The sequence below is a fragment of the Antechinus flavipes genome, chromosome 3, assembly GCF_016432865.1.
Source record: "Antechinus flavipes isolate AdamAnt ecotype Samford, QLD, Australia chromosome 3, AdamAnt_v2, whole genome shotgun sequence".
NCBI classification, from domain to species: Eukaryota; Metazoa; Chordata; class Mammalia; order Dasyuromorphia; family Dasyuridae; genus Antechinus; species Antechinus flavipes.
This window is the reverse complement of record NC_067400.1, coordinates 171,689,963-171,704,334: the sequence shown is the minus strand read 5'-3', so window position 1 is coordinate 171,704,334 and position 14,372 is coordinate 171,689,963.

Genomic DNA, 14,372 nt, shown 5'->3' with positions numbered 1-14,372 from the left:
AAAACTCAACTAACATTTATTCAATGTCTCTGAAATCTATTAATGGCTAGACATCGAGGCTATGAACTATGAATCACGTCCTGCCTTCAAGGAGCTTAATTCTATTGGAGGAACAACCTGGCTAAGCATCCGTACCATACAGGTACCTGCGCATGGATGCGTCCACATACATAAACGCCATAGCTTTTCCTTTGGCTTGGGGCATCTGCTGGGCAAGTGCTGGACCTGGAGTCTGGAAGGCTCATCTTCCTCAGTTCAGATTCAGCCCTGAACGGGCTGGTTTGAAGTCATTTAACTCTGTTTAACTCAGTTTTCCTCAAGGGCAAAATGAGCTGGAGAAGGAAATGGCAAACCCTTCCAGTATCTTTGCCAAGAAAACTCCAAATGGAGTCACAGTCAAACAGGACCACAAAATGATTAAACATCCTGTTGGCTGGGCGGCTTTTTGAGGAGCCAAAAAGACATTATATACATACACACAGATATGTGTTATGTATATTTATTGGAAAGGATCCAGGATTTCATTGCTAATGGGAACTTAATGAAGAAACTATACATTGCATGTATATGCACCTGTATGTACATGTACATGATATGCAAAAGACATATATGTATATATATAAAGTTTGTAGACATATATGTGTGGGTATATATATATATATATATATATATATATATATACCTCCAATTCAAGCATCACTTCATATTTATTTTGTATATATGTATGTATATATATAGAGAGAGAGTAAATATATAGTAAATATCTCTATATACATAGTAAATACAAAAGTTAATTTTGAAGTGGGAAGGAGACTTTATCATCTGCAATATATATTACTGAGACTTAGAAGACTTACAAAATAAAAGTAAAAGTAAAATATGATCCTGTTCTTGAGAGGATAGAGGTATTTATATATGTAAATGTAATTTTGGGCAATTGGACAAAAGGACACTCCTTGGAGCTTTCACAGATATTCCTAGCTGCCTCCAAGGAAGCCTGGGGAGACTGCTTCTGGTCATATTGTGGCTCGTTGGTGAAAAGACTTGATATGATGTGAGAATCCCTAAGTCATTCATTCCCCTATCCCTGTGACAGTAGCTGGGGAGGTAGGGTGGTGAATCTGTTAAAAGAAGAGACAGCTAAATATCATCATGGATACAGCACTGGATTTGATGTCAGGAAAATCTGACCTTGGACACTTTCTAGCTGTGTGATCCTGGTCCAGACATTTATGGAGGGAGAATAAACATTTATTAAGTATCTATCATGTGGTAGGCGTTATGCTAAGTGTTTTACGAATATTGTCTCATTTGATCTTTACAACAAACCTGTGAAGTAGGTGCTTATAATGATCCCCATTTTGTAGGGGAAGAAACTGAGCCAGTTAAGTGGCTTGCTCAGGGTCTCACATTTAATAAGTATCTGAGGCTGGCTTTGAATTTGAATATGCTTCTAAACGTCTGGCCTAGCATTGTATCTACTGTGCTATCTTATTAGTGTCCTTATTTGTAAAATGGGGATAATTGTAGTACCCGAATCCTAAGATTGTCTGAGGATAAAATGAGATTCTATTTATAAACCACTTTGTAAACCTTAAAATACACTATAAATGCTCTCTCTTCTAAACGAAGAGATAGCTCCTGGCTGTCTTGCCCTTCAGTCCCATGGATAGCAAGATATGACTCTAGTAGAGGGTGTAGGAAGACAGGGTCCTTTTCTAAGGTTATATGATATCAAACATGTGGTAACATGTAGTGCCAGGGGCCACAAGTAGGGTCACTTGGGATTTCTGCCTTTTTTTGTGTGTTTCCTTTCTTTGAGTGCTTAAAAAATCTGGAGGTATTTGAGGAATATTGGCAATGTTTACTGGTTTTAGTTGCAGTGGGGGCAGAAGGGAGTGATGACTACTGGAAAGGAAATTGGCCCAGTTGCTAAACTTCCTTCCCTTCCCTGGCAAGCTTTCACCAATGTTGTGTTTGGATAGCATGGTACAAAGGTGATATGCCAAAAGCCTAATTACCTAATTAAATTGTTTTATCCTGGAAAGACTTACACGAACTGATGCAAAGTGAAATAAGTTGAACCAGGAGAATGTTGTATACTGTAATAGTGGTATTGTAAGATGATCAATTGCAAATGACTTAGCTATTCTTTTTCTCTCTTTCCTTCCCTCCTTTCTCTCTCCCCTTCTCTCTCTCTCTCTCTCTCTCTCTCTCTCTTTCTCTCTCTCTCTCCTTCTCTGTCTCTATCTCTCTCTGTTTCTCTGTCTCTGTCTCTCTGTTTCTCTCTCCTCTGTCTCTGTCTCTCTGTTTCTCTCTCTCTCTCTGTTTTTCTCTCTCTCTCTCCTTCTCTGTCTCTGTCTCTCTCTGTCTCTGTTTCTCTGTCTCTGTCTCTCTCTCCTTCTCTGTCTCTGTTTCTCTGTCTCTGTCTCTCTCTCTCTCTGTCTCTCTCTCCTTCTCTGTCTCTGTTTCTCTGTCTCCGTCTCTGTCTCTGTCTCTCTCTCTCACTCTCTCTCTCTCCTTCTCTGTCTCTGTCTGTTTCTCTGTTTCTCTCTCTCTCTCTGTCTCTCTCTCCTTCTCTGTCTCTGTCTCTCTCTGTCTCTGTTTCTCTATCTCTGTCTGTCTCTGTCTCTCTCTCTCTCTCTCTCTCCTTCTCTCTCTCTCTCTCTCTGTCTCTCCTTCTCTGTCTCTGTCTGTTTCTCTCTCTCTCTCTCTCTCTCTCTCACTCTGTCTCTCCTTCTCTGTCTCTGTCTCTTTCTCTCTCATTCTCTCTGTCTCTCTCTCTTTTTCTGTTTCTGCCTCTCTCTGTCTCTCTCTCTATCTCTTATTCTCTCTTTCTGTCTCTCTCTCCATCTCTGTCTGTGCCTCTCTCTGTCTCTGTCTGTTTCTCTGTCTCTGTCTCTGTCTCTCTTTCTCCCCCAGTACAAAAATATCACTCAAGATAATAAAACTTATATGATACTACTTTCCTTCAGAGGTCTGCTTTTGAGGAAAATGCTTCAGAAATCTAAAAGGGTTATATAAAAGTAAATGTAAATGATTGTGTAAATGTAAATATGAATTGTAATTTTAAATAATTCATCCTCTTCCTTGGCTCCCTCGTCAGACAGTGAGCTCCTTGAGACCAGAATGTGGTTTCACCATTTTTTTTTTCACTTTCAAGATTAGCATAGTGTCTGGCATAAAGTAGATGTTCTTCTTGCATAAGCAGTTGCCAATCCCTGGAATGCCTTTAAGGCTTGGACCATATGATAACTCCTACAGAAAGCTTTTCTTGATTCTCTTATCTCTTTTTTCCTTCAAATTATGATGTGTATTTATATTGTATATTTAAATTATATATAATATATATTTATCTATATAAATAGCTCTTTCCAGGGGAATGTAACTCCTCTGAGGGCAAGGACTATTTTCATTTATCTTTGTATCTCTAGCATCTACATAGTAGGGATTTAATAATTACCTATTAAATTAAGTCTAATTGATCTCTAATATACCTTCTAATATGATTTTTTGAATCTTCTATTTTATTTTATTTTTAAATTATGGGTGAGAAAACTGAGGCCCATAGAAGTGATGTTGCATGCCCAAGAACAATAGTCTTGGTAGGATTTACATTCAAACCCAGGCTAACTGGCTCCCATTCAATTAGTTTTTTCTTTGAGACTTCATTTCCTCATTTTCTTCCTTATGTTATAAAAGCTATCTGACGATGGGAAATCTACTTCCTTAGTACTTCAGGTATGTCCTCACCTTTCTTTCTACTTTGAGCATTATAGTGCAGAATGAAGATAGGTATGTTTGATCTATGTTCATACACACACACACACACACACACACACACATACACACACACAATTGGTTGGTTGGTTGTTATCCTTGAAGAGGACAAAAATGACATCATTATGTTAGAGTCACCTTACAGTACATCCAACTGTGGCTGATCAGACCAGTATGAGTTTGTAATACTCTGCCATAGTCAGATATAACTAGTCCCTACAAATATTTGGAGTGGATTCTCTGACTTTGCGCATCTTGTGTTCCTTCAGGTTCTTCAGTAATTCAGTTGTTTATAGAGCACAGCACCTTCTTTGATAAGGGCACACCGTGCTGGGTGCTCCTGTCCAGTTTCCCAGAGAGACCTTGAGAGTGTCTTTGTATCACTTTTCTGAACCACCGTATGAGTGCTTGCCCTATGTGAGTGTTCCACAAAATAAAATTTGAAAAATAATTTTAATATATATGGGTGATATATGTATATATATGCATATTTAGATATACATATATACATAACACCCATCGGGGCAGGGCACATGTAAAACATGCAGAAGCCCAAGTTTATGCTCGGGGACTTAGGAATCACCTCTTTCAAGGCATTTCTGGACATGAGTCCCAACCCCCTCAATTTACAGATGTCATTTTTAGTTCTTCTGGGAAATGTGTACAGAAAAGCAGATAGCATTATCATCAGAGCTGCAGTTCGGGCAGGGAAATTGTGGCTTTCCTGATCCCCCTAATATGTTTGGGGGTATGGGCTAATTCTGGTTCAGTTGGGATGCACTTCCTCCTCAACTCAGCCCAGAAACTGTTGTTCTCATGCCTCATGGCTCTCTCACATCCAATTCTATCTATAAGAGCTGGAGGAGAGGAGGTGGACTTCAGAGAGAACAAGGCAATTGGGGCTGCAGAGATTGGGGAGAGGGAGGGTCTGATCTGTGCTGCTTCCTCTCCAGTTAATACTCCCTGGGTCTGAACTTCATGAGAATTGGGGGAGGGCATAAGGGAGCCTGGGAGAGTATGAGGGACGAAGGTTGAGCTCTATTCTAGATTACCCTCTCTCAACTGACTGGATTTCTAGGCATTCTAGAATATAAACTCTCTAGGAGAGAATCATCTTTTTAAATGGAAACAGTTTGGAAACTTTTCCCTAATTAGGGTTAAAATCAGGGCTGTCTTTGTTGACAATCTGAAGTTCTGTGAGTCATGTTTTCAATTTTTTATAAAATTTGTTCTTTTTCACAGCTGATTTTTTGTAAGTCAAAACTGATTTATTTTAGATTTGGGACTTATCCACAGTGTTTGAGGAAAGCTGAATTCCAAGCCAGGGGTTGGCAAAAATAGAAAGCAGCCAAAGAAAGAAAAGCAATGATAAATGATGAGTTATCAAATGTTCCACATAGCATCTTTGCTTCTTCCGTTCTTGTGAAACTCAGGGTGAGTTCTTAAGAAAACTAAAGTTATTTTTGTTCTCATTTGTTTTATATACTAAATCTACAATTGACACTGGCTATGTGACTTTGACCAAGGCCCTTGACCTTTCTGAATTTATGGTTGAAATGTAAAATCTTCCATATTCTGACTCTTGATGTCCTATCTAGGTTTATTGTATATTATTTATTTTCATCAATCACACAAACAAGAATTAAATAAACATTTATTAAACGTATTTATTAAATATTGGGATATATGGGTGGTACAGTGGATAAAGTGCCAAGTCTGGCCTCAGACACTTATTAGCTGTGTGAACCTGGGCAAAGCACTAACTATTTGCCTCAATTTTCTCATCGGTAAAATGAATTGGGAAGGAAACGCAAACTTCTCAAGTATCTTTGCCAAGAAAACCTGAAATAGGCAGACATAGAGCAGCTAAGTGGCAGAGGGGTTAGAGCACTTGCCCTGAAGTCAGGGGGGCCTGAGTTCAAATCTGGTTTCAGACACTTAACACTTCCTAACTGAGTGACCCTGGGCAAGTCACTTAATCCCAATTACCTTAGCGGAAAAATGCCCAAACAAAGTCAGACATGATTTAAATGACTGAACAACAAAAATTAAATATACTTGTACCAAATTTTAAATTACTGGTTAATAGTCCCAGCTTTCAAGGAGCTTAATATTCTATGGAAGTAAATAACATATAGTTAAATAAGTTATTACAAAATTAATACAAAGCACATTTTGTGTGGGGGTGGGTTAGGGAAAAGGGAGAAAGAATCAGGAAAGGCTTCATGGAGAAAGTGTTGTTGAGCATGATTTTCAAGGAAACAAGGCATTTTAAGAAGTGGGGATAAAATGGAATTGCATTCCAGGCAAAGGCTGTGTGTGTGTGTATGTGTGTATGTGTGTGTGTGTGTGTGTGTGTGTGTGTGTGTGTGTGTTTGTGTGTGTAGACATATACACACATATATCTATGTTTGTATGTATATATTCAACTTAAACAAAAGTATGAATACAGGACATAGAATTAAGCTTCCTATCTTCCAGCCAATGCAACCTGTTTGTGTTTCCTAAATTTGGCTTCATCTTTTTTTAAAAATAATAATAGTTCTTTTATTTTTCAAAATGTAGTTTTCAACATTCACCCTTGCAAAACCTTGCAAAAACCCTCCCTCTTTCTCCGCCCATTCCCTAGACAGTAAGTAATCCAATATAGGTTAAATACATCCAATTCTTCTAAACATATTTCCACATTTATCATGCTGCACAAGAAAAATCAAATCAAAGAGAAAAAGTGAAAAAGAAAAAACAAGCAAGCATGTAGATCAAAACATAGTATTTTCATCTTTGTTTTGTGGATCTGCATATACTCTCCATGGGCCTCTCTCTGGATGCAGATGGCTCTCTCCATCACAAGTTCACTGGAATTGGTCTGAATCACCTCACTGTTGAAAAGAGCCAATTCTATTACAGTTATCATCATGTAATCTTGTTGCTATGTACAATGTTCTGTTGGTTCTACTCACTTCACTTTGCTTAGCATCAATCAGTTCATGTAAGTCTCTCCAGGCTTTTGTGAAATCATCCTGCTAATCATTTCTTATAGAACAACAATATTCCATAACATTCATATACCATAACTTATTCAGCCATTCTCCAACTAATGGTTATCCACTCAGTTTCCAGTTCCTTGTCACTACAAAAAGCTGCCACAAACATTTTTGCACATGTCGATTCTTTTCCCTTTTTTATGATCTCTTTGGGATACAGACCTCGTAGAGACACTGTTGGATCAAAGGGTATGCACAGTTTTATTAGCTTCATCTTCTTGCACAGCCAGTGCCCAATCCCTGGAATGCCTTTAAGGCTCCTTCAGAAACCTTTTCTTGATTCCCTTATCTCTTTCCCCCCTCATATTATGGCAAATATTTATATCATATATTTAAATTATACATAATATAGATTTATTTATACTCCTCCCAATAGAATGTAAGTTTCTTGAAGGCAAGGATTATTTTTCATTTGTTTGTGTCTCTAGAATCTAGCAAAGTGCCTTGCAAACAGATTTAATAATTTTCTTTATTGGATTAAATCTAGATAATCTTTATTGTACTTTCTAGTAATTTTTTTTGAATCTTTTATTTTATAGAAGAGGAAACTGAGTCCTAGAAGAGATGATATCAAATACCCAAAGTCTCATGACTAGTCATGGCAGAGTTTACATTCAAACCTAGGCTAATTGGCTCCCATTCAATTGTTTTTTTCTTTGAGACTATTTCCTCACCTTTAAAATGGGGATAATACTTGTCCTCCTTGGGTTTTCCGGATCATTAAATAAGATAATAAGAGCACTATAGGAATTTAAGGTGATGTTATCACTGTTTTTCCCCCATAGTTCTTGGGGCCTTTGCCTGCATCAAAACATGTCAGAAAAGGATCCCAAACTCATTCACACAGAAGTGTAAATGACTGAAATAGAAGCTCTCAGAAGGGAATTTGTTTTCATTGTAACAGGAATAAAAGAATTCAGAAAAGCAATGGAGTTCTAAATTCCAACTAATTAGCTTGGTTGAGGTGAAAGAGCTGCCGAGAATGTTGTCTTGGGTTTTGTTGACCTTTGAAATTACATTATATAGGTGGTTGTCTATTTCTCCTTTGTTAAAGGCTGGATTTATCTGTCCAAATGGAAATGTCTTTGTTTCAGTAACAAACTTCACTCTTAGATAAAAAAATACATTCATTACTGATGTTGAGTGATGCAAGCAGAACTAGGAAAACATTGTACACAGCAACAATAACACTGTGTGCTGATCAACTCTGATAGACTTGGCTATTCTCAGCAGTTCCAATAAACTTTAATAGGAAAATGCCATCTGTGTTCAGAGAGGGAATACCATTTTTTTCTTCTTTTTTTCATAGTTTTTTTCCTCTTTTGTTCTGATTTTTCTCTCCCAATATGACTCATATGGAAATATGTAAAAAAAAAGAATGTACATGTATAATCTTAAAAAAATGCCACAACCAAAACTAAAATTTTTTTTTGGTACTAGGAAAAATTGGTATAATGATATAAAACTTCATATATACTTTCTTCTTTAATCCTCATAGCAATCCTGGTAAGTAGTTTGTACAAGTGTCTTTATAAGCCCCATTTTACATATGTAGCAACTAAGGTCAAAAAAGTTAAAATGATTTGTCCATGCTCACACAGATAGGAAATCAAAAACTGTGATGTGAAAAAATGTTTTAAAAAAAGCTTATTTTGGAGTTCTACTTTAACTTACTACCAATTTAGGAAAGCAAGGCACAAGTACAAAACTAAAATTTTTTAAAAGTACAATCATATATGTCTAAGTAATAATGTTTCAGGAAACAAAGATGCCTCCCTCTCCCCCCGCAAAAAGACAATGGAAAGGTATGAAAATTTTCCCTGTGGTGGCTATAACTAAGGATGGCAATGGTTGAAATAAAATCATTCTGGTTAGGAGGTGAAGAGTATGAACACTCTGAATTTATCATATTTATGAGTCATGATGAATCACTTTCCGGGATGAATGAGGGACCTGACTTGTGAAATGTTCGTCTGGGTTGGAGATTAGATAATTCAGCTGTTTCTCATTTCAGTAAAAGCCACATTAAAAATTTCCAGAATATCTGCAAGTCAGAGTGATGGGCAGGGACAAAACACCTAGTTGAATCTAGAGTGTACACTATAATCAACTTCAATATCTTGGGTTCGCCTTTATTTTGAATTCCTGGTTTGGCTCCCCGTCATCAGAGTGGGGTTAAATTAAAAGTCAATTTAAATGAATTTATGTATTTTAAAAATTATTTTAAATATCATATAATTAATTTAAAATTTCATTTAAAGATTGGACAACTATTTATGGTAATCTTTTAAAGAGAATGCTTGCATAGGTATGGGTTGGGCAGATAGCCTCTTAAATCTCTTCCTACTCTGGGATTCTTTGTGATGCCTTAAATATGCCTGTTTTGTTGTTTAGACGTTTTTCAATAGTGTCTTACTCTTCATGACCCCTTTTAGGGTTTTCTTGCCAAAGTTACTGGAGTGGTTTGCATTTCCTTTTCCAATGCATTTTACATATGAGGAAAAGGTAAATAGGATTGAATGACTTGTCCAGGTTAACTGGCTAATAAGTATCTGAAACTAGATTTGAAGTTACCAAGACAACTATTTCCGATTCCATGAAGTACTCTATTCACTCTGCCATGTAACCGCAGAGGTGAGCTTATACTCTCTGCCCTCAGTTTTTAGAACTAGTCTTGGGACATCATCAAATGAGAGCATCTTTCCTGCATTTTGAATCCTTAGTTCTATTTCTGTGCACATAGTAAGTACCTAATAAATGCTCACTCATTCATACATTTGCTTATATATTTGTTCATTCCATTCATTCAGTTTCTGAGAGGGGCTTTTAGAGATCTTAGGCTGACTTGTTTCTTTTCCTTTGGAGATCCTAAAGTTTCTGAAAGGAGAGCCAGTCTCAAAAAAAAAAAAAAAATACTTGGGATCTCTAGGGTCAGGGGAGGGCAGACCCATGCATTCTAGAGATATCAATATCTGGGGTTATCTCTTGAAATTACTCTCTGGCATCTTCTAATTTAAGGATCTTACTACAAGCTGTTGTTTCTTGAAGATTCTGCTCGAGCTGGAGAACACTGACAGTTTTAGGAGGACTGAGGTATGTTAATAATACACTATAGCTAGAAAGTGGATGCTAAATTCACAAAAAACTGCAACTGCAAAAAAAGTCAGATAAAATTAACTATATTCTGCTTGAGAGAGAACAGAATTTTCCAAATTCCAAATATCCAAAAAGATATTTCATATTTTGCTTTCTCTGTTGTGACAGTGATCAGTGCTGAATTCATCTTTGAATTGCAGGATTCATGATCTTGGTATCTTTACACAATTTTTCTTTTATTTCTAAATAGGTTCTGTGGATAACATTGAAAGAAGCTATTTTTCTCAGTCTCTAATAGTCCATAGAAGCAATTTTCGTTTAAATGTAATTCAACATTTAGGAAATTCCTGCTAGTTATAAAATGCAACAATAACAACTGCATCCTGTGGTTCAAAATTTACTTGCATAAGACCCTTTTTATATTGGTGGAGATTGAGTATTCAATTCTCCATGCCTGTGTGGGGGATTGGTGAGAGCTTGAGAAGGAGAGATTCCCAGCTTTGAGGTAAGAGACCCTTGGTTCCAGGGGAAAAAAGACTGAAAAGAAGCTAACATATAGAAGAGTTGGTTTATCGATGATGGCTCAGCTTTCTACACCTGAGAGCCTACTACTTTGACTTCAGGTATTTGTCCTTAAGTGAATTCTGGGACTCGACTTGGTTGAGCTGAGATATCTTGCTCCCACTTGGAATGCCCATATCTTCTGGGTGCTATTTGATACATTCTCACTTCTTTGCCTTTTTTTTTTTTGCTTTTGGCTTAGATAAATGGATTTTTTGCAATGGACTAAGTGTGGTCTTTGTGGAACTAGCTTTTTTTTTTTTTTTTTGTAGAAAGGTAGTGAGATCCTGGATATGTGCTTGGAGCACTCCTTCCTTATTAAGGTCCATTAAGAGATGCAATCAGGAGTATAGCTTGAACCTAAAAAATATCTCCTCTACATTAATACTAATTAGAGGGCCAAATAGATATAATTCTAGCCCTGTATTACTTCTCTAAGATGATCAGAGTGGCTAGCTTCTAGTGCCAATATCCTGTTTCTATTCTTAACAGAAACCTAAATCCTCCTTAGAGAAAGGTGGATGGAGGAAACTTTAGAGATGTCTCTTCATGTTTCTTTGTGGAACTACACAGAATAGATCCATATGGACACATCTGCATGGGCAAGGCATATGCATACCCACATTAGGATGAAAAAATGGAATAAGTTTTGTTTTTAGGGAGTTTATATACTAGGGAAAGAAATGGCATAAATACGGTTTTGTATATTACAAAAAAGAATGAGTTGGGAGCAAGGAGAGGTCCACAAAGTGCTCTAGGAAAATTTGAAAAGGAAGAAAAACACTTTTATGGGGGTGGGGTGCATTGAAAAAGTCTTCTGAGAAGAGATTGAACCTAATATTAACCTTAAAAGGAGAATAGATTGTTTATAGGTGAGATGAAGAGATGAGACACTGCAAATATGGATATAACCTGTGTAAATGCATGTGGTTGAGAGATGGCATTTTGTTTTTGGAAAATAGTTTGACTAGAGCAGAGCATTTGAGGATGAGTTATGTGAAATGAGTCTGGAAAGGTAAGTTAGAGGCAAATTGTAGAGGATTTTCCATTTCAGGCTAAGGAGTTTGTTTTGTACTAGAGGCAACAGGGAGCCACTGAAGATTTTTGATGAAGAAAGGAACATGGTCAGAGAACTGTTCCTTAAGTCAGTTATTTTGGTAGTTTTGTGGAGAATGATTTGGAGAGGAGAGGTACTATAAAATAGGGAAACAACTTAGCTATTACAGCTGTTTAACAAGATCATATGAGTCACATCATATGGAAGGAGATTCTCAGTAATACAATCATCCGCAATTACTCTGAATTTATGATGAAAAATCTTATCCACACCCAGGAAAGGAACTGATTGACTTTGAATACCGATAGAAGCATTCTCTATTTCTCTCTCCATCTCTCTCTTTATTTCTAACTTAATTTTTCTTGAGGATTTTTATTTTCATTAGGGTAGGAAATTATGTTTTCTTTCACAAATTGGCTTTTATGGAAATGTTTTACATAGGTTCACATGTAGTTTCTTAATTGTGGATGGGGATAAAGCAGAGAATCTAGAACTCAAAAATCTTAAAAAGAAATGGAAAAATGTTTTGAAGATAATTGGGGAAAATATTAAATAAAATTAGAATTTAAAAAGTGATATGATAGGAGATTGAATTCCAATGTGTTGATCTAAATTAGTGAAGAGAAGGGGAAAAATGATGATTGCATGTGGGACAGAACAGAGAGGGAGAGAGGAAGGGAGGAGAGTGAAAAGGAGAGGGGGAGAGGAGGCAAGGGAGAGTAGAAGAAAGAGGAATAGGGAACAAGGTCTTCAGTTTGAATGACTAAGAAGTTCCCTAATAAATATTTTGTTGAATATTTAAAAATACATATTGAAGGACAGTATTCAAATTTAATGTGGATACTGTTGATATTTATAATATCTCTCTATCAATCTTTTGATCATATATACATAAACATACATATATCTACAGATTATTTAAGAAAATAATTTGCTTCTTAAACTTGATTTTAGTGGTATCTACCTTCAATTCTTGAAGTGCAGGATTCCCCATCTACTCTTATTAATATCAATGAAGTTTGGGTGATCTGATCCAGCTAGAGTTGCTTAGGGGTATGAGAGGAGAGGAAGAAAAGAAAGTAGAGAAGAGGGGTACTCTATCCAGGGATAAATTAACAAGAAAGAGAAAGGACATGAGAGGGGAGAGCAAAGAGGTGAAGGAATTTCCATAGGACTAAACTGGGATGGAAGTAAAGGAGAAAAAGGAAAAGGAGAAAAAGAAAGAAAGGAAGAAAAGAAGACTGAATTCAGGCCAAGACTGAATCTAATCTAGAAGTAGAGGATCCCCAAGGAATAATTTTTTTCTCATGTATTTCATAAAAAGAAGAGAGGGAAGATTCCTGTTTTGTCTGGGTCTCCATATACTTCTGTTCTAGATCAGTGCTATGCTCTAGGACCCTGGAGAGGGCTTGGTGTCCCAGGGCACTTCCCAAAGATTAGTGGGATGTGAGGTAGCCCTCTGGTGTAATGACATATGCCAGGTGGTTTGTGCGTTGCTATATGACACTATCTGGCATTAATGAGGTATTAGGAAGAGTAGTTCATGCAGAAATCATCTTCGTGGAACAGTGGGGTATTATGGCATTTATATATTTCTTTATAAGACTGCTTTGAGCAGAATCAGAACATGGAACTCACATAGAAAAAAGAATTATAATCACAATACCTTATTTGTGTAAATATTTATGGTTACAAGAGACTATTACATACTATTTTATTTAATCCTTAATTCCTAGGCTACAGATAAAATTGGGTTTCATAGCTGTGAAAGAAAATTTACCAAACTCACAAAGTTGTTAAGCTATTAAATGTCTGATCATGAGACATCGATTCCAGTTTCTCTGTACTGAGTTGCCCTAAAAGTCAGATAATTCTTATTTTTCAAGACTCGAGGTTAGATAGAGAGTGTAATTGGAACAACAGAAAGGATACAGGAGTCAAGGTGGGATGACCATAATAGAAGACATACAATTGCAAATTTGAGCTTAAGGGATGACTTTCTTTGCCATACAGACCATACCAGACTGATGTTATTATTCCACTTTTCCTTCCAAAGAGTTACTAAACTAGTAGGTATGGAAAATGTGGAAGATATAGTTTACCTAGGTAAATTACTGGGCAGCTAGGTCATACAGTGTAGTTGAGGACTTAATCTTAATTCAAACCCAGTTTCAGATATTTACTAATTGTGTAATTCTGAGTTCCTTAACCACTGTCTGACTCAGTTTCCTGTTAAGTTGTGATATTAATAACATCTCTTTTTTTTGCTTTACCCTCTTTTTTCCTGTTTCTCTCCTCTTTTTAATTCATCTGGCCAGTATACCCCCACTTCCCTACTTTCTTTCCTTCCTCATCCTCTCTTTCTTACCCAAACCTACTTCTTCTCTCACATCCCTAAACAAGTCTAGCTGGATCAGTTCACCCTGATATTGATGAGAGCAGGTGAGGATTTATGCTCCTTGTGAGGATAAAATGAGAATATTTATAAAACTTTGTAATCCTTAAGGTGTTATTTAAATGCTAGCTATTATTATCATTTATTTATCTAGATTTAAGCCAAGTATTTTTTTTTATTTAATAATAACTTTATATTGACAGAATCCATGCCAGGGTAATTTTTTTTACAACATTATCCCTTGCACTCATTTCTGTTCCGATTTTTCCCCTCCCTCCCTCCACCCCCTCCCCTAGATGGCAAGCAGTCCTATATATGTTAGATATATTGCAGTATATCCTAGATACAATATATGTTTGCAGAACCAAACAGTTCTCTTGTTGCACAGGGAGAATTGGATTCAGAAGGTAAAAATAACCCAGGAAGAAAAACAAAGATG